This window comes from Symsagittifera roscoffensis, chromosome 6 (genome assembly GCF_963678635.1).
Source record: "Symsagittifera roscoffensis chromosome 6, txSymRosc1.1, whole genome shotgun sequence".
NCBI classification, from domain to species: domain Eukaryota; kingdom Metazoa; phylum Xenacoelomorpha; order Acoela; family Convolutidae; genus Symsagittifera; species Symsagittifera roscoffensis.
The window spans coordinates 47,729,032-47,750,408 of NC_087067.1; positions in this window are offsets into that span (position 1 = coordinate 47,729,032).

Below are 21,377 nucleotides of genomic sequence, written 5' to 3' on the forward strand. Positions count from 1 at the left end.
TTAATGTTTTGAGCCCGACGGGCAAAACCAAAAAAAGGTGGGCTATCTTAAATACATTCTGTTTTATAACAAAAACTAACCCACAGAGACAGAGTACCTGTTAACATCACTGGCCAATCGTAGCAAAAAACTTAACAAAAAAGAATGAATTCAAGGCTAATTGCTTCCCAGAACATTTTCCCATTTAATGATTTGCTTAAAATCCATTATAATTAGCTTTCGCTTATCGTTGTCAGCGCACTGGTTGTATCATGAAAGTATAACATCAAAACTCTGGCCCAGCAATGCGAGTTTACTAACACTAATAAATTTGGTCATCGAGCCCTCCTTCTGGGGTCTAAACTCTCTGCCCTTGATCATTCTACTGCTTTTGCTCGTTTGTGATGACCGACATCCCCCAATATTTTTCTATATTTTCCTTCGTTTTTTGTCTTGTGCTGCTTCTCGTCTGCCCGGTCTAGTTTTTTCCGTCCAAAAATGTTTAGCTACTGTTTGATAAGTAGTCCCTCGAGATCAGAACTCGGCGTTTTGGTCCTGACTTAGTGATGTTTTTTTTTCTGTATTGCTTCCCCTTGTTTTTTTTTCTGTTCGGATTTCACCGTGGAATCTCGAGCTTGCTTCGGACTCGTGCATTGGCTGAGCATCCAAGCATTACAAGGCCATACTGTGTATTTTATGCATTGTAAGCGGATTCCGGAACAGGCCAAAATCAAATTTGTCGCGGAATCCACAACCTTGTTACTTTTCTTTGATCTTCTTGCTGTTTTGGATTCCACAAACAAATAGCTAAATCAATGTATTGCTTAAAATCGCTCCAAAACAGGCAATTTGCAAAATCCGCAACAAAATTTGTGGAATCCGCACCAAAATTAGCGGAATCAAGAACAGTTTGTGAAAGCCACAAATACATAATAATATGTGTTTAATAAATTTAAGCTGTCTTGGAATCCGCAACTGTGGGTGGAATCCGCAAGGTGTAAATGGAATCCGCAAATTGTAAGTGGATTGCAAAAATTGTAAGCGGAGTTCACAAATTGGAAGCGGAATCCACATAAATTTGGGAAATCCACTAACACTTGCGGAATCCTCTTTCAGTTACGGAATCCAGAACTACTAGCTATATTCTCCTGTTGCGGAATCCTTGACAAAACAAATGTGCCGACATTACAGGTGTTTGTACGCGGAAATCTCAGAAATGTTGTAGGTGGAATCCAGTTACATTTCGGAACATGTTTAGAAATTAGCCTCTGGAATCAAGGAACATACAGACACAAAAATGTGCGCCTATCCAGTGCACAGTTTGGGCTCTTAATGAGCTTCCTGCCATTCTGGTTTTGCTCTAGCGATAGCGGTGGGCTTTTGGTGTTTCGGTTTTTGAGTTTAAATTAGTATCATTGGTAGCCACTCTTGTTGCTGGTTTGGTTAATTTTTATTCGTGGTTTGAATTTTAGTCTCTCGGATCTCGGATTTCTTCATCTTGTCATACTAATTGTTCAAAAGGGGCGACTTATATCATTGAAATTTCTCCAGTCCAATTTTGCATGAAAACCGAGACGCTTTTCTACAGAATTAATAATGAGTTTGATGGTGTATTTACTCTGGGAACACATTTCCGATTTTAACAATCTCAATTCTGATAGAGCTCGACTGCACACCTGGTTGGTAATTTGTTTAGCGTCAACTTTTCCATAGTTTTGCTCTGACTCTTGGTTTTTTGTGTCAGTTAGGCTGCTTAGGATTTCGCTTTTTATCAAACCAGGGGTCATCGTTGTTTGGCTAGTTTCGTTGTCCCAAATCTGAAATTGCGAACTGTGCTTCTTCGTTCAATTTTGAAAATCGGTGTAAATTAATGTTTTTTTTTGCCCTGGTTAGAATCATTTTTAATAACGTTTGAGAACCTTAGCTCCCAGAAACTGTTTACCATAGGTTTGAGCATTTTCTGGTTCTCGTTTTTAGTTTACAACAGTCATTTTTTTCAGCTTCCGACGGCGCACCTCAGCAATCTGGTTTATTAGGTATTTTTTGAAGTGATATAGGTATTTCAATTTGTTTGTTATTACACAATTTTTGAAACTCGTTGCTCGATCAATTCTACAACCTATTTTGAAAAACTTAGTATTCTAAAAGTTTTGAAATTTTAATTTTGTAGTCTACTTTCGAGCGGAGAGAGCAAGCGAGCAGAAGTAAAAGTGGCTTCTTTTAGAAGAAGGATGAGCCTATTCAAGCACTGAAAAAATGAGTTTGCTCTAGCTAAACTAGTTATCGATGTTTCTTAGCGCCGCTTGTAATTCAAAATATCGAAAAAAATTCAAATTTTTTTTTTGAAAATTAAGGAAATTTTTAAGTTTTTTTTCTTGTTTTTGTTATCGACTGAACCTGTTGTCCAACTTGCCAATTTTATAAAAAGAGAGAGAGAGAGAGAGAGCATTTTGCTAAAGTTTTTTTCGCCAATGTTTGTGTCAAACCGCGCACAAAAAAGTCGACTTTCAAATAAAAAAAAAACAATTTACCAAGAATATTGACGAAGCTACCGGTTATATTTTTTTAAGATGTTGTTAAACCCCTCAGAGTTTTCACGTGGAATTGTGTCGACAACTGATTGCATTTCTCTTTTATCACAGTTCTGTTGATGTCGAAGCGTTTATTTTCAAAAATAGCGTAATCACGAAATTATTTTTATCATGTTTTCGATCGCAATTTGGCTTTATTCTGGCTCAACTGGTTCGCTGTTTTTGCTCAAATAGAGTCTGAGTGGAAATAGTAGTTCAGCCAACGACTGTGAATACATTTGGATGTTATGAATGAGTCTCATTAACGATTTTAACTACTTGTTGTTCCTTAGGATGTTCCTCACCTTGTGGTGATGGATTTAAGAAGCTAATACTAAACACCCGAACTAAAGGGTGGAGGGTGTGTTTCCCTGGTAGCTCCCTGCTTGTAGCATCAATTAAAGGGAAGAACTAAAATTAGTAACCGAAGATCAATTCACGGCAGAGTTTTTGGTTTGAGAACAAACAATTATCTAACCGCATTCGCAACCTAGTTCGAACGACAAAGAACACTTCGATCAATGTCATTTATTTTGGCCTTGACACTTTAGATTGTATAGCACCATTAAAAAAATTAAGGTACCAAAATTGGACGAGGACCTTTTTTGATGCATTTTTGTTCTTTTTTGATGCTGATGTTACTACGTGTATCTCCTCGTTGATCCTCTGACATCAGTATGTCCTTAAGTTGTCCTTGTCCACGCAGATTTGATTAATTTTATCCCAATTTAGATTAACCCAATTAAGGTTGGTACTAATGTTTGGAAGTGGCAAGTTTGAAAGTGGCGCCCGATTTGTCCATCGAATGGCGTCAACACAAAATTCTTCAGGTATGTAGTTCTAACAACAATTCATAACATAAGTGATCTTCTATCTTCTTTCGCACGTTCCAATCGACTTTTGAACGTTTTCATCTTTCTACCACTACTGTAATATAGTGATCATTTGTCGGATCCACGATAAGGTCCCTTTTTTTCTAAAGTTCTATTATCGCAGTTACCGTTAAGCATGAAGCTTTGTCTACTCGCAAAGTTCGCGCAGTTCCGTCTATCTCTTGGTTTTGTCGCATTAGGCAGTAGGCAGTTTCGAGAGCCCTCGCGATTGGTAGAGGAATATAGACTTCGCTTCCGTTTTCTTTATGTAGAGAGACCACGACTTATAATTGGATTCTCTTATTAGGTTTTCTGTTTTTAAAGAAATTTCAAGTTGGCCTTCAAAAGCAAGGCTTCGAAGGAATCGTGAAACATGGTTTGCAATCCTCGGTCGTGTTAATGATGCTTCTATGTTTGGAAAGCCACCACGTCTGATCGGACGCCGAAGTTTTTTCCAGTTTCCGGGATGAGTAGCGGAAAAAACTTGCACATATCCGTTTTGCAAGGTGATGAGATAATCACTTTCTCGTCTACGTGGTAGTCCCTCCAATGTTTATAGTAGTTTTGGCCCATTTTTGATTCTATACTCGTATAGAATCAAAAATGATTCTAAAAACAGTATAACTCACAGGTGATCAAATAAAGAATTGATACGAAAAGAGTTCCAACGGAATTCGGATGTTTATTCCAATGCGCTCTCCAGCCCATCAAGCGAGGCATCGCAACCGATCCTCATATCCTTGTTTTGTTCGAAGTGGTTTTCCAATAGGACTTGATATTTTCTAGCTTTGAATTTCTGGTCCGAAACAATAAATTGCTTGCGAGACTTACTCGTGTGATTAAAGATATTTAAGTTTTTTAAAATTGGTCTCAAAAAGTTAAATTTTAAGTCACACTTGTCTAGTTACTTTTCCGAAATTTTAACCTTCGCTGCATCTCTGCTGTACTAACGTTCCTTTCTCATCCGCAATCTACGCTTTTTCAATAAGCTTGTCCCAGAATTGGCTTTGGTCCATTATCAGTGTTTTGATTTGGGAATCCTCAACCCGCTAACCAGCCGATTCTAACTCCGTCACTAGAGTCCCGTAAGCTTGTTTCACTCCGTGGTGTCACGTTCCTGCAGGCAAAAATTCATCAAGATACTAAAAACATTTCATCAGCACTTTCCACCACTTTTCATCACTTTTCAGCCATTCAGCCATCCGTTTTGGAACTACACTGCCACTATTTGCGAGTTAAGCTCCTCAATCTTCCTACGATTTTTTTTGAACTTCAAAAAACTCATAGGTTTTTGCCCTCTGATTCCAGGTTGTCGGAAGCAGTCCTCACCTTGCAGTGTAGCTATCTTCGGATGTTGAAACTCCATACAATTATAAATCTGCCACTGCATCTCGATATTCGATCTTGCAGAATAAGATTTTTGTCATCAAAGCTGGCCTGTCGTTGTCAATATAAACTACTCGAATCCTGCCCCTTGTTTGGAAAAACCTTTTGTTGTGCGAAACGGTTATTTCCGCCGCAGTTGTTTTTTTGAAGACGATTCACTCTCCAGTTGTTTTGGACTAAGATTGATTTTATCTGACTTCTTTGACTTCATGATGTCATTTTTCCAAATTACTTCTATTGTTTTCCAGAGTTTTCTGCCGCTTTGATTCACTTTCCTCCAGATTTATTGTCAGTTTCAGAAAATGGGACGGATCCATGGCCTCGTTTAGTAACTACTTTGTATCTCGCTAATGGCCAGGTTAATGGTATACAAGCCCTGTAACCACCGCTGTTCTGATGTTCCTAAGTTGCAATATTGCGCTAAATCTAGTATCGTAGCATTTAAAGTTTCGCAAGATGTGTTCCCTGCCGGTTTTCTTGGCGGTACCTTAGACACTTCAAAAGCCTTTTTGCGATAAGATTTGGGGTGTCCTCCGCCCCTTCCCTTAGGCCCATGGTCGTTACTCTTTGTTCGATTCTTTCAACATTGGCTTACTTTCTCTAAGCGTAGTTTTCTCTTACCCTCTTCTCTAAGGGTGAGAATGATTTGACTTTTGACTTTAGATATGCAGAGTTCAGATCTTTTATAATTTTGTATAGAAAACCTTCGATAATAAAGTTTTAATAATCGAGAGTGATGCGTTTTTTGGTTAAAATTTTTTGATGTTTCTTGATATTATAATCAAAACCAAAACAGTTAAAAACAGGTTCTTTGCTTCTGTTTTTATGCCTCTTTATAGATATCTCACACAGATTTTATACAGAACAATTACAGTTTGTAAGCAGAACACCTACATATGTTTTACGGGTTATATACAGGTTATACACAGACCATCAACAGATTTTATACAGATTAAAATCAAATTTATTAAAGGATTTATGCTGATCGCATTCTCGCTCATCCAATAAAATAAGTAATTTGACAAAAAGTATAGGTCTTTCAGTTAAATTTTTGTGCTGATTTTTGATCTGAATTTTTCTTAAATCAGTGTCATGGAATTAGCTTGTAGCAAAAACCAATTGTTCTATGTTTTTTTTGTAGTTTTGTAGGTTTTTGTTGATATTTGTAGTTTTTGTTGAACTGTGCTGAAAAAAAAATTCTCACAAAAGTAATTGAACAATTTTTTTCTTCTCAGTATATTATAAAAAAAAAACAAATAGATTCGTTATAAATTCACGAGTTTTTGATCAAAAATGCTGCAATTTTAAATGTACCCAGCAAAAAACTTGCTGCTGATTATGCAATGGTTTGGTGACATTGTGGTTTTCAGTTCACGAAGTTGACTTAACGGATTTTCAATGGCAACCCAATTTCTGAAATGTTTTTTTTTTTAGCAATTTATGTTCTCTCAAATTCGGCTCTTTTTGAGTTTTATAAGGGAGATATAGAGGCGATACTCGATCTTACGCCAAACCCACAGGAACGTTCTAATAATTATGTGCATATACGCTCGGTTATTTGTCCGAAAGTTAGCTTTCACATACTTTCAACTGAATGCTATGTAGCTTTCCCGAAGAAGCGACAAACAATACGAGCTTAACGAGTGTTCGGGTGTAGTTTTCGGAGTTGGTCCTAAGGTTTGCGACGTTGTCTTTGCCCTTGGGCGATGTTGTCTTTGCCGTAGTTTAACGAAATTCAGCGCTTCATTGGGTAGTAGCTCCTAAGGCTAATCGTCGATTCACCGATTTAACGAACCACACTAGACCTACCGTTTTCAAATTATCTTAGAAAGGAGCAGGCCACCCAACTCTTTATTGCGTGTCTTGACGTACTCAGGTAACCAACGCTGCCAAGTTGAGTTTTCGTAAGACTGCACATGGGCATAGCGTTTAGAATGAGATTAGTTTTCGCTCGACCTTAATGACGGAAATGTTAGAATGTGCAGACCTAAAAAAATATGATTCGGCGTCAAAGATTCAATCAAGAATGTCTGCATTAATGTAAGCTGGAATGAGCAAACAGGCTTTAAGGGAGCTTTCAACTAGTCATATGAGTGCTTTCAAACCTCATCAGTCATTTTTATTGACACTAAGATTGCATAAAACTAGCGCTTACAACTGCGCATCATTTCCTCCTCTGCTCCACCATGATCTGGTGCACTGAGAGGATTATACTTTCACACAAAGCTTTAAAGAACGAGCGACAATGGAGCTTCTGCATTCAAATTTTCGATGCACAGAAAAACTTTTTTCGGCCTCCTTAAAATTGGTTTCATTGTCAGACAAAATTATCAAGGGTGTTCTTTGCTTAGAGGTAAAGCGTTTATGGATAGCAATCACACTTGAACTTGGGTCCGTTGATGAAACCAACTCAATGTGGATTGAGCCAATGTTTAAAACTGTGAATAGAAAACCCACAGTGTTTGTCGGAAGATCAACGATTAGTTACATAAAATAATCCAAAATAGTCGAACCCAAATCTCGAAAAAGGCAGCTGGCAGTAACATAAACGCTCCAAAGATCATTGGCATTCCAGTTTTTGCTTTTCGCTTTCTACAGCACGGCCACGGTGTTTCAATTGCTCTTAGAGCAGATTTCATGCGTAGTACAAAAAAAATGCTGAAGTATTATATGTGTGAGGAGAAGTGGGTGGGGGGCGGGGTGGTTGCAGACCGCCATGTATTTAGATAGAGAATAGAGCAAGAGGTTTGCAAGCTATGTATTAAAATAGGGAAAAGATTTCCCTAAAAAATAAAAAAGGTTGAGGTTTCCCAATTCCCAATGTATTAAGATGGTTAGGTTTCAGATGGTAAGCTTCAGAAAACCTTCTCGGTGCACAATCTTACCGTGTTTTAAGATTCTCTACACCAATCCGTTAGGCTATAGATTTCTCAACGCAATAAGATATGTTTTAATGTTGCTCTAAGCTTTTTGAGTTCATACTGAAAGTGCCTGAAACTATGCTGAAACCTAACTGAAGCTTCAAAGAAGAAATAAAGTTTTTCAGAAAAAAACCAAATTACCGTAAATTGTTATTTTACAGTTGAAAAGTTGAATAACATATGAATCATTGAATGTTCGAATCATTGAATCAATTTATACTACAGCTTAGAAATTAGGTTTACAGATACAATGGCTTAGTATGTATTCCATTATTACGTAGTTCCCTTTTCGGGTAAAAGTAACTGAGCCCTTTTTAGTTTGTTCATATGTTCCGACAAAAAGATTGGAGGTTCTGAATCCGCGATTCGTCGACTTCAAATTTACAGCTTCATCAAGAACTCGTCTGTATTTGGACATTGGTCTATCCCCAGTATCTTCTAGTGTTCTTTTGTTTGATCCTTCACTAATGAAAATAAAATTGCCGCTCTTACTTTCATAGCAGCAATACGTCTTGCATCACAGGCACACCATTTCAGTACAGTGACATTTTTCATTAAAAAAGCGAGTTTCTCGTTTGTCATGCTTTTTATGAATAGCTCAGCATGCACGTGGAACAAAAATTCTACTTTGCGTCCGCTATAAATTCGTCTCTACAATCATTTCTATGAATTAGTGTCCACTGAGCTTTCTTCAGAATCAACCGCTTGAAAAATTTCTGACTTTTTGCTTTGCGTGTCTTCTCATTGCCGAGATATTTGGTGAACGTGTTTCTAGATCTGTCCATAATTTGATAAACGAATGAGCTGTTACTGAGAAGCTTCATCGTCTCAGCAACATCTCCAGATTTTGGATTCTCGTCTCCTACTCGTCATCAACAACAGATTGAACAAATTTTCGATTTCCTATGTGACGTTTCCTATGTGTGTACTCAACGATCCGATAAGTTTTTGTACTTTGAAGTCCAAGGCTTGGATAGAAGTTAAGAAGTGGTGTGATGATTTTACCATTTTCTAATTTATAACTGGAAATCAACATTAGTTGTGGGTTTTTCAGCAAATGATTTTCTTCGGCTTAGTTTTTCATGTCTTCCTCTTTATCTTCTATGAGGAAAATATGTCTTCACATGAATCTTGACTGAAGTATCCGTTTTAAAATGCTCCCACCACTCACACTCCGACATTTCCTGAGTATTGTAACCCCTTTCTTTTATATACTCTCGCCTCAAATCATTCATTTCTCGCTTCTTTTGTCCCTTTCAATATCTTGTTCTGATAAAGATGGACGGGTTCCTTGGCATGAGAAGAAAAGATATTAGCAACCCATAGCTTCAAATACTGTTTTACAGAGATCGCAGTAGCCATCAACGTGGAAACAGTCAATTTTCTTCTGCTTTCCGTTGTGTAAAAACTCTCAAATTTACACTCTGGTCTCAATTCTTGATAGAAGGGCGTAACCATGTTCTCAAAAGTTCTTGTCCTGTTATTTCTAGCTTTAAATCGATGAGTTTCAGAGTCATAGTCCCATCTTGTGTAAAGTTCGGTCAGCATCTCTTGGTACATTGAGAATGGATATAATTGGCTAGCGCCAATTCCATCTATTGTCTTGCAAACATTTGATGAGTTACGAATATACATTTGTTACGAGTTACGTTTGTTCGACAACAGCTTTTTCTGTAATTACTGTTGAGGGACCACCTGTCATGTATTTTCTATTTTTCTCACATAAATCCTTATCTTCTTCAAAGAATGGGTAGAATTTGTGATTTGTCGATTTGTGTAAGCAGATATTCGCAAGATTTCGAACGTGCATCCCAGTTTCATCATGTCAAAACCTTTATCGTGGTGAAATTTTATCATTTTCTGCTAGCTTTAAGAGTTGGAACTACATCTTTATTGTTATACCATCGTAGGAAGTCCTTGAAAAGGACCATGCTGTGTCGTTGCCAGATCCGTTCATATAAGAGTAACTTTCGAAACCTGTTGGTGGAACTGATTGAATATGTAACTGTTTCAGCACACTTTGTTGATCAAGCCCTACATTAACAAGTTTTTGGTAACCGTTAAAATGTTTCTCGAGAGGGTTGTGATTTCTCAGTGTGCTGAAAAAGGCGTTATATGGTAGCAATTCCGTACAGTCAATCTTGTCTGGACTGTCAAACCATTCTTAAGGGAAAAAACCGTTGCTTTCAATCGCTTTATAGGCTTTCAGAATTGAATCCATTGTTGTTGCTCCTCCAAGAAACTTCATTAAGTCTAGAAACTGTACATCTCCAAATTTGAATGATGTGAAAAATTTTGCTTTTTTAATGACTGTTGGTTCGATCTCTTTATCATGTATAAGGTGCGGGATCAAATAAGATTTGATAATGTAACAGTCGCTTACTTATGTCAACAATGAGGTTAAACAAAAATAGGCCCTATAACCATTGGCTCAAGAGTCAAGGACACTAAATCTTGTGTTTTTCTACCACAAACGGTCGGAGCCAATTGGTTCACTTGCGACACGAGACTACAAACCGTGTTACAGCTTAAAGGCTACTACCAAACCCCCCTAGAAAATAAGAACGTCCCCATAATCAGGTCTCAAACTACCTAAAATACTCAAACGCCGTTAAAAAATGGTCGGAAGTACTTTTTATTAGACAGTGAACCTTTGATCCATTTCAGATGGATCAACCTAAAACTCTCCCGACCTCAAAATAATACTGAAAACACTATCACGAAATTTAAATTGGACACTTACATAACGACGCGACTTCTAGAACCGAGTAACTAAACTATAAAGTAACTCTAGAGTTAACCCAGTAATCAAGTTTAACTCAAGAAGTTTGAAATGATTAAGTTTTAACTCCAGACAAAAGGTTTCTATTTGGACCATTGGGCAACTTCAGCTGTCCACCTTTCCACCGATGGTTCACTCTGGTCCAATCGATCTTCATTTTTTGCTCCCGTCGCGATTTGTTCCTGTCACTCTCGATCCTTTGCCAAGAAGAAGACAGCTCTACTCTCGTTCAATTTATATGGCGGAACTGCGAATACCAATTTCACGCTCCTAAGTTTCGGACAACTTTCCCGCGTTTATAGTTTGATTCTTGTGAAGTCGCGAGAAACTTGAGCATGACAGGCTCAATTCGAATTTTTGAAAAATTGTATTTTACCCCAAAATCAAGACTAAACGTTGCTCAAGGTCAAACTTCCAAATATAACCGACTGGCACATACAGTTCAGATCGTATCTGCCGCTATTGAAACCCAACACCGGTAAGCTATTAACATAGCGCTCCAAATGCTGTTTCAAGTCGATCAGCCAATTTTTTTTTTGAATTCTCAAGAACTGCGTTGACATGGCATCTTTCTCGTCATCCTATCCTCAACACATTCATCTTCATAATCCAAGACTTCTAGTCTTTCAGTTAAAATTATAGCATTGGGTTTATCAAAGATTTTTTGGCAGTTGACAGTGTTTTGACTCGATCGATTTCTTAAAACTTGGTTCTCATTCCTCATGATTCTCAATCTCCTCCCCTCCTTACGCGTCATGATGTTCCAGGCTGTACGACCCTGACGAAGCGTCTGTTTGCAACTCCCTGTCAATGTAACTCATTTTTTCTTCAGCTTATAATGTGCAAAGACTGTCTTCCTCATCATCACTCTCCTCCGAACAATCATCCCATTCTTCCGACTCCCCGGACAAAGTCTCTTCCGCACCATCTCTTTCTGGTTTCGGCCACTCCCCAGACTCTCGCCCTAGTCCAAGGTATTCAGCTTCCTCCTTGAACGACACTCTCTTTTTTCGTATCTTCGTCCGCCTGAGTACTTCCTCTGGGATTATCTCGACTACTGTTCGCACAAACTCCTTATTCTCTGGCTCCCTGCTTTTCATCGATTTTCCGTCATTCTTCACTTCCCCCCTTTTCAATATGGTGTCTATATTCAGGTCTGTCTTTACCACTTTCCGAGACCACAGGTTTGTCGTCTGCTAGTCTCTCGAGTAGTCTCCTTAAATCCTCTCCTACCGTCACCTTTCCTGTTTCCACTTCCTCGAGGTCGTAGTTTTTTGCCTTCAGCATTTCCCTCACTGTCCTGGACTTGAGCATTATTTTCATCGGCATCCCTAAATTTCTTTTGAGAATTTCTTTTCGCTTTATGTTCAGTTGGTAAATCGGGATGGTCCTCTATCGGTTTTCCTGTCTTTTCTAGCCATCTAGTCAGCGGTAGGCTGTCATATGTTTCCTTGTTCATGAAAGAAAAACCATCTTTGATCTCCGGTCTATCAGCCTAACTTTGCTCCTATCTCTCGTAGAATTCCGTCTTTTTACTGAAGATGTCAGCATTTTGGTGCTTGTCCCTCGTTCTGTGTTCAATGACTACGTTTTCAGCCAACTGAGTGCTCTGCTGTCGAGCCGTAGCTTGAATGGCTCGCTACCCAGTTATGTCCTGTATTTTTCCACAAAAGTGACGACCGCATACATCTCCGCTTTGGGTGCCCCGTATTTCATTGCCCAATCACGCAAGACTTTGCTCCCGTAGGCGATCGGTCTCAACACTGTCTTTCTGTTCCACTCTTGTTCTTGATGGAATATGCCAGAGACCGCTACTACCGATGCATCCGTATCCAGCACGTAGATATCTTTTCCTGTCGGCATGCCTAGCACAGGTACTTCACACAGTTCTTTCTTTATTCTTTGAAAGGACTCTTCTGCTGCTTTATTCCACGTGAAATTCTTGCCCTTCTGTCCGATGAATTGTTGCATTGGATATACTTTGTCCACATAGCCTTTGATGAACTCCATGTAGTAATTCGCAAAACCCAAGAAGCTCATCAACTGGTGTTCCGTTTTTGGCAATATCCAAGTCAGTACTGCCTCTACCGCGTCTGGGTCTGGTCTAGTGCCAAGTCTATCCACCACTCTCCCCAGTTATTTAATCGAGTCCTTAAGAATCTCACACGTCGATGGCTTGCATTTCAGTCCTGCTCTCTTCATGCAAGCAAACAATTCGTCCAGTCGTTCAATGTGGTCATTCAGGGTAGTTGTTGCAATCATCACGTCATCTACGTAGCACATTACCAATTTGCCGTATTTCTTCGTTATGCTTGTCAGTGCTTGTGGCATCAGTCGTTGGAACGTGGCTGTCGCAATGCAAACGCCAAAGGGTATCCTTTTCCTTTGAAACAACACCAGCTCGCAAGCAGTTCCCGTCTTGTCCTTGTCTTGTTTCCTCAGTGGTACCTGCCAAAAAGCCGAGCCTAGATCAGGAAATGTGAAAAATTTAGCATCTCCTAATTTCGAAAGACTCTCATCTATCCCAGGTATGGGATAGGCATCCTTCACCGTGACGGAGTTCAGATATCGAAAGTCACAACAAAACCTAAGTTGGTCTCCTTTCTTTGTAGCCATCACTACTCCACACACCCACGGTGATTTGGATGGTACTTTCGTGTCGCACTCTAGTAGGGTCTCTATCTCTTTTCTAGATGCATCCGATTTGTTTGGGGTCATACTCCTCGCCCCCTCACTGTGCGGTACCGCCAACTCCTCCAGATCTTTTTCAACTTCAACAGAAGTACAGCATCCGATGTCCGCTTTATGTCTAGAAAAACATCCTGATTCCTATCTAGAACAATCTTGATGGCTTCGAGCTGTTCGCCTGTTACTTTTCCCCTTAAGTGTTCAATTTTTGGTAATACTGGTTTATCCATTTCCAATTCCTATTCTGTGGGTCTTTCTGAAAAATTCAAACAGCTTGAAAGTCCATCGTCTGTCTCTGCCTTAAGAGACTTCGCAAGACCTGATGAACATTTTATTCTTTTCAATCTTCTCAAGATACAAACTTTATCCCTACGATTTGGGCAATCAAGAACTTCACTTGCTTTCACATTTTCAGTCATTTCATATCCAGTTTTTACGGGCAGTGCGTATCCCATCTTCATCCACCTCTGGATTGTGATTGGTATATCAAAAGTATTCAACAAGACACTGACGCAGAGGCCACTCTTGATCATCGAGAATGATCTTCCTTAAATAGCAGTACTCTGACTGTTTGGGTTCCTTACTATACATACTTGTTTATTGTCACTTAGTGCATTAAATTTTTTCTAAAACCTACTATTGCCGCCTCATTCGTTTTCAGCCTTACCCTCCTACTAAAGAAATTTGGAGCCTTTTTTTCATTCGTCATTATCAATTTTACGGGTTTAATTACGTAATTCCTTTCCGGGTTTCGAATCCTGAACATCGCATTGCTAAGATCAATTTATACGGCGAAATTCCTGATGAAATCTCTGCTCAAAATGAATTGGTCAGACTTATCTAGATTTTCCACCACCAGAAAGCTCAACCACAAATTGCGTTCCCCCAGATTTTGGTGTCCTGCCTAGAATTTGAAGCGCCCCCTTGTTTGCTGCTGACAGCCGTATTCTTGAGTCAATCAAGTTATCTTTGTGGAATCGCATTTTGCTCCAAGTTTCAATTGGTATTACACTCAAACGGCTCCTGTGCCCAACAACCCACGCAGTTGTCTCTTCCTCCCGCTTATGTCCAGTACAATTGCATATATGTCTGCTTCCTTTCCCAGATCATTGCATCTTCTTCGAGCATTGCACAGTGCCCAATGGATCTCACTTTTAGTTCTTCTCTGTCAACATAGATTTTTCCGGCTAGATCTTCGTCACATGTTATCATCGTTTTTGTATAGATGTCTATTCCATCTATGTTCAACATGACCTCATGTGAACCATAGGCTTCCGTGTATCTGTTGTCTATGCGAAATGATTTGCCACCAACTCTCGTGAGTAATGTTGTTAGTGCTCTAGAAGGGGTTTGCGGGCTTATTATTCCCGAGTAATCCGCATATACATCAATGTGCGTTAATGTTTGATCACTCGGTTCACTCAAGTTCCTCGTTACTTCATGACCGTCCACTTTGTTTATTGACATGATTCTCGCTCCAACCTTTGTGATACCGAATGGTTTGCCGGTCACCATCTTGAAGATATTGCAATTACTCCTGTTCACTAAATTTTCTTCGGTCTATGGTTCTGGCCTCGTCGACGAGAGTGTCTCATTCATCTTTTGTCTTTCTATTTCCTGTTTTAGCCGCTGCTTCTTTTTTTCGGTCACCCGGTCTTGCTTCACTCTGTTGATAGCGTCTGCAGCTGCTTTCTCAAAGTTGATCTCTAGTGGACTCCTTGTCTCGGCCCCCGCGGCATCTTTGACTTGTGATACGGCCTTTACTGTCTTCGTTGATAACTCAACATTTCCTGCCTCTTTGCTCTGCGAGTCAATTTCAGCTTGTCTGTTCCTGGTGTTCTGCGCTGCTGCCAGTGCCAATTTGTGTATTGGATGAATTTGATTCACTGACTCCCAAAACAGGGGACAATCCACTCTGAGATGGCCCTCTTGGTTGCAGAAAAAACACCTCGCGCCTAGTCTGATGATCAAGTCACTGTAAAACTCGTGTTCTTCCGTTTGACTAATGTCCTCATCGTCTGGCGCATTTCCCAAGCTTTTCATGCCTTGTTTGTATGTTGTGCAATCCGCCGATCCACAGTTTGCACATGACTTTCGTTTGACAATGTCGTCTCTACGTTTATACCATGGCAACCTTTGTTGTTGGCCTCCCCCTTGCATGTTTCTGCTTTCCGAGAACGCGTACTTCTTTGGTTTCATTAACATGTACTCTCCTAACTTTTGTCTCATCTCCTCTGGAGTTGGTGCTTTGTCCTTCGATAGCGTATAATGCGTTGCCAACGCCGTTCTCGAGTAGTCAGATCTCACTCCGTCAATAAAATTTGAAGCGATGCTAAAGCTTCTTCTGTTTGTCGATTCCTCTGGATCGCTTCTCCTCCTCAAGCTCTCAAGATTATCCGGAAATCGATCAATCAATTCGTCATCTCTTTTTCTTCTTTTTTCGAATCTCATTATCGCCTGATGACCCTTCATGCCGGATCCAAATCCATTCGATAGTATCTCAAGGAACTTATTTGCGGTATCACGCTGCTCCTTCTTCTTTGCTACCACGCTTCTTAGTGATGTGCCCTCTAGATTGCTTAATATCGCCGTGCAGGCCTGTCTCTCGTCATTCAAGATGTCTTGTACTAGTTGTAGTCTCATTACTTCAACCCAGGTGTCAATGCAAGCATCTGAATCGTCTTTGATTTCGTTGGGTTTTTTGAAATTGTTTTTCGGATTTGCCACTTCCTCTTTCACTTGAGTATGTGGTACTTGTTGCGAATGCTTCAAGCGCCCTGTTCATCATTTCCCAGGTACTCGCCCACGTCATGGCATCAGGTGAGACCCGTGTAGGCACTTGAGTCCTCTGGTGTCCTCGTCGAGTTTGAGGCACCTTCATAGCAGTCCTGGTCCCTCCTGACCCTATGCTGCTATCAATCCGGGGTAACGGTGGAGATTCCCGTTTCTTTCCTTGCAGTTCTACAAAGTCGACTCTAGTTCCAGGTCGCTTGTCTGCCACCAAATTACTTCGGGCTAGAGAGTTTCTCAAGAGTGCATCCAATTTAGACTGTATGGTTCCAGAAATTTCTGCTTGTTCTTTGCTCATTGTGTCCATTCTGGTCTCTAGATTCCACAACTTTTCATTCACGGTGCCATACCGTTTTTTCATCTCCTCCATATCTTTCTTGATATGTTTCTCTCGCTCTTTGCCGGTCGTCTCTACCTTGTCCGACATCTGTTGTAGCTTTTCCTCCGTGGCCCTCGCCAGGACATAGTAGTTGTCTATGTTCTCATTCTTGTTGTGTCGTTTTCCCTTTTTCAGCTCTTAGCGGTCTTCCTCGCTGCACTTCAGCTTTTGTCAATTTGTTCTAACTTTGCCATGAAGTCGCCCAGCTCAAGTGAAGGTACTTTTGACTCCATAGTTTGTTTTTCTTGGTTAGCCGTTGCTTCTTGTGTGACTTGCTCTTTATCTTGTTTAAATTCTGTCGTTATTGCGGAAACTGTCCCAAACGTTTTGCTTTTCACGGGCATTGTTATTACTTCCTCTTTTTCTTTAGTTATCATTCCGACCATTGCTGCAAACCACTCTGTGAACGACGTTGTCTTTGTTTGTGGATCGTCTTTTATCGCTTCCGTTGTGTTGTTAGTTGTTTCGTCTACATTGGCTATAGGTGAGAGCTCTTTTGTTTTCTTCTCCCGTTGTTCTACATTTGGCATGGGTGTTGTTTCCGTCGTCTTCTGTTCCACCCTGTCTATACTTTGGTCTGGTGTCTCAAGATCAGTTTCCTTGGCCGGTATAGTAGATTCTTCCGATACTTTCTCTTTGGCCTTCTGTTCCTTATTGCTTCTTGTATTGACCACATTCACTGAATTATTCTTCCTCATTAGTCTCGGATTTGTTGCTGCTAGTTTCCGTTGCGATGAGGTTTGGTTTTGCTTAAGTCCTATCCCTTTCCTTTCTGTTAGTGATGATCTTGTTTTCTTCATGATTTTATAAACAATTTACTTTATCTACAATTCTATTATATACACGTTCCAAATGTAAAATCTAAATGAAATTATAATAAAAAATCCCTAATACTTTATTCATTAAAAACCAGTCCAATTCGTCTCTGCAAGACTTAGAGACCTAAACTAAGTGTTTGGACCGTTCGATCAGGTCTTGGGACCCTTGATCAGATCTTGGGATCGTTTGGTAGGGTCTTGGGACCCTTCGCTCTATTCCAATGATCCTTCCGTTCTTCACTCTAGTGCCGGGACTCTTTGGCATTGCCCTGATACGGTTCCCTCAAGTTCTGATATCCTCTGATAGGGTCTTGGGACCCTATGGTGTTGTCCTAGGACCCCTCGGCACTGTCCTGAGACCCTTCGCGCAAGTGTTGGGACCTTTCGGTAGGATCCTGGGACCCTTCGGTATTGTCCTAGGACACTTTGGTACTGTCTGGAACCCTTCTCTCAAGTGTTGTTACCTTCCCTTAGGGTCTTGGGACCATTCGCTCAAGTGTTGTAATCCTTAGGAAGGGTCTTGGTACCCTTCTGTACTGTCCTAGGACAATTCGCTTTAGCGTGTGGACTTTTCTGTAGGGTCCTGGGACCATTAGATAACTATCCCAGCACTCAGGTGTTTTGGACCCTTAGATCACTATCCCAGGACTGCCAACAAGACTCTTGTGCTGCTTCCACTGCCGTAGCCCAAGTATTAAAATTCTGTATCCGACCTTCTAGTACCACTTGATGTCCGGAAATCGTTTGTAGAGTCTCCCTGTACCCTAACTCGAGTGTTAGGGTGTCTATTCTAATATCCCAGTACCTCCTCTAGAACTTGTGTCAAAAATCCCCAAAAACCAGATTCTGTTATTGTATTTTTTTCTAAGTTCCCTGAAATTTCTTTTCGTTTCCTGTTTCCAATGCAAGTCGAAATATGACTTGCTTTTAACCTTATTTTATGATCGCTGTTGACTAAAAATCAGCAAAAGTCAAACTCAAAAACCGTAAAGGTCAAACAAGAAAAATCACAAAAACAAGAAAAACTTGTGCACCTGAAATGCAATTTCGACAATGCTTGTCTTTCGTAAAAAAAAGTGTGGTACCTGACTGTCACGCATTTTTCCTCATCCCTACTAGCGGTTTTATGGGGTTTTTACATTTTGGTTTCCAAAAACTGTCTATTTCCGATCCCCCCACCCGATCCGGCCAGGTTATCTACCTTATAACGAGTTCGCTATCGAGTACTTTTGCATTGCTCTTCTTGTTGTGAGTCTTTAAGTCAGTTGTTCTAATGTAACTAAATCAACGATATCGATTGTTTAATTAATATTAGAAAGTCTCACTTTTTACATTTTTCAACCACCAACCGTTAACTTAACCAGCTCCTCTGCTAGCTTTCCCCTATCTAGCCCCCCACTTAAGCCAAAAATTACCCTGAGCGCCATGGTTGCTAAAACATTCGAGAGAAATCCGTAGAACCTGTTTCCAAGCTCTGCTCAAGTAAAAACGTTCCCTCAAAACGGTGGGTATTCGCGTATTCAGTTATACACTTACACCTATAATGTAAAATGGATTTTACCGATACCCGATTGACCAAACGGAACACCTCTGAAAAGCCTTCTCTGTTTGTTCTGTTCTGCCTTGATCAAACTGCTGGATGTCTCTTTCCCTTTCAGGTGTCCTCTGTCTTTGAGGTCTCTATCCCGAGTACCACTTTCCCACTTGGCTGGTCACCTGTTCCAGTCATGTCTCCCAGTGGTCCGCTGATTACAAGCTATCTGAAAACCCTTTTAACGCCCCTAGGTCGGGCACCTAGTCATCTTTGCTGGTTTGATCGAGACGATCGGTCTTATTGAAAACAGTATGTGTATATTTTTCAAATTAAAATTAAGGTTTGATCCACCTGATCTGTCCGTTTTGTATTTTATTTCGTTTTTTGTTCCTATTTCTGATCTTTTTTGGTTTTTTGTTTTGCTTTTTGTCTTTTTTCCATTTTTTGTCCTCCTAGTGGCCCCCTTTACTCGATTAGCTAGGCCTCGTTTCGGAAAGCGCACCGGGAATTTTTCTCGAGTTTTCTAAAAAAAAAAACTATTACGAAACAACCAGAAGGTGGACACGTTCCCGTTGAACCGTACCACCGGAACTCTAGAATGGGCATGTGGCCCGGAGCTGCGTCAAGTGGGTTCAATCCCGTAGTCATGATGTCGTACAAACATCCAGGAGAGCCGTAAAAACATCATGTAAGAGTCGCCTACTCAAGTCACGTATGAGGTTAAAGAAAAAAAGGCCCTCTAACCATTGGGTCAAGAGTCAGGGACACTATCTCTTGTGTTTTTCTACCTCAAACGGTCGAAGCCAATTCGGTTCAATGTGACACGAGACTACAAAGCGTGTTACAGCTTAAAGGCTACTACCAAAATACCACCCCACTCTAGAAAAAAAGAACGTCCCCTTGGTCAGGTCTCTAAATACCTAAAACACGCGAACGCCGTGTTAAAAACAGAGTCACAACCTTACGTATACAGTACTTTTTAGTAGACAGTGGACCATTGATCCATTCCAGGTGGATCAATCTAAAACTCTCTCTAACTCAAAACATAATAATGTAAAACACACTCAAGAAAGTTGAATTGTGTAACATTCGCCCGGAAGGTACATATCGACGGAAAATAAAACTAAGTCCTAAGACGACTGGCCAACGTCTGAACAGAGATTTACATGCTTTTCACCGTCTCTACCAAAGCCAGTTCTTTTGGTGTTCTTTCTAACATCGGGTCGACAAAAACGTTACTGCTTTCGGCTTCGGTCAAAACACTCAAATTAACTTAATTACATGCAGAAATAGTGAGCTCATGGCTAGGTCTCAGTATCCCCAGACCACGAGGTCACTCCTAAAAGCAGGGCTACTACTATTTATTGGATTATGATTGTTTTTGTTCAGTAGATAAAAATCATCATCTCCATCGAAGATGGATCAACCCTTTCCCCCAACTCCTAGCTTCTCATCCTCGTAAAATGAATTCAGATGTTAATTAAATTCAATTCAGGACATAATAGGGAAGCTAAAAGTTTATATAAAAGGCTGAGAGTTTCAGTCCCGAGACCCCTCCGGATTCTTGAATCCGGGGAAATAAGACATTTATCTTCCTCCCGGAGGGCTGTCTTCCACCCTTCACCGTTGTTCGCAACGGCCTTGCAACTATTGTAGCGACACAATAGTTGCAACTCAGAACGGTCTGTGCTAACTCTGCAATTTGTCGTTGTTTTTCAATCACAATCTTCACTGTTATCGCTATCGCAACTAATGTTATGATGTTTATTTCAGTTTCTTCTCTAAAATGGCCGTTTTTGACGTTTCTTAGAGCTATTACGTCATCAATTCGAATTTTTAAAATTTAGAAATTTCCGAATCCTTCAGCCTTCACAATTTGTCCAATCGTTCGAATAACGCTCTTATTCCATCAAACTTGCCAATTCGGAAGGTTCGCTGCTAAAAACTCGAAATTGCTGCTTCTGCATTTTTTCCATTCTGGTCGAATGTCACATACTCCTCGGACAGTCTGGTCAATGTCCTCATTGAATCTCGCAATGTTCGTAAAATTGGTACAGTGTCATCGAACAGAATTTACAAAATGCACGAAATCACTTTTATCCGCGTCATATAGACTCACTGCAGAACATAAATGGCATCATACTACATCACTATAGCCTTCAAATTTTTCACTAATCTGCATATTGAGGATCTGACCTAAGAGAAAAACATCTTTTCTGTTTTCCAATGTCATATCCTGATTTTAAAACTTTTTCTCCTAGATTTTAAAAGGTGTTGGTTTGCAGGACAGTCCTGCCAACCAACAAGCTAAAATTATCCTACTATGCTTCTTCCCTTCGGAAATCTTGCTTGTCATTGTCCTGAATATTAAAACTAAGTAACTCTGTGGTTAGAAAGCACAATAAAACAATCTCCCTCTTCAAGAGATTATCCAAGTCCTTCATGTCACCACAAAGTGATCAGTCGTCCTAATTGATGAAAAACAATCATGCAGGCTGGAATATTGAATATTTAACTATATTCTTTACTCAAGCCTTTCTAAATAAATAATAAGTGTCTCTCAAGCCACTTAACTAAAAAATCAAAATGCAAATTTATAAATGCAACAAATTCTTTAACGTTCAAAATTGAACTAAATGTTTCAGTTTTCAATTGCAA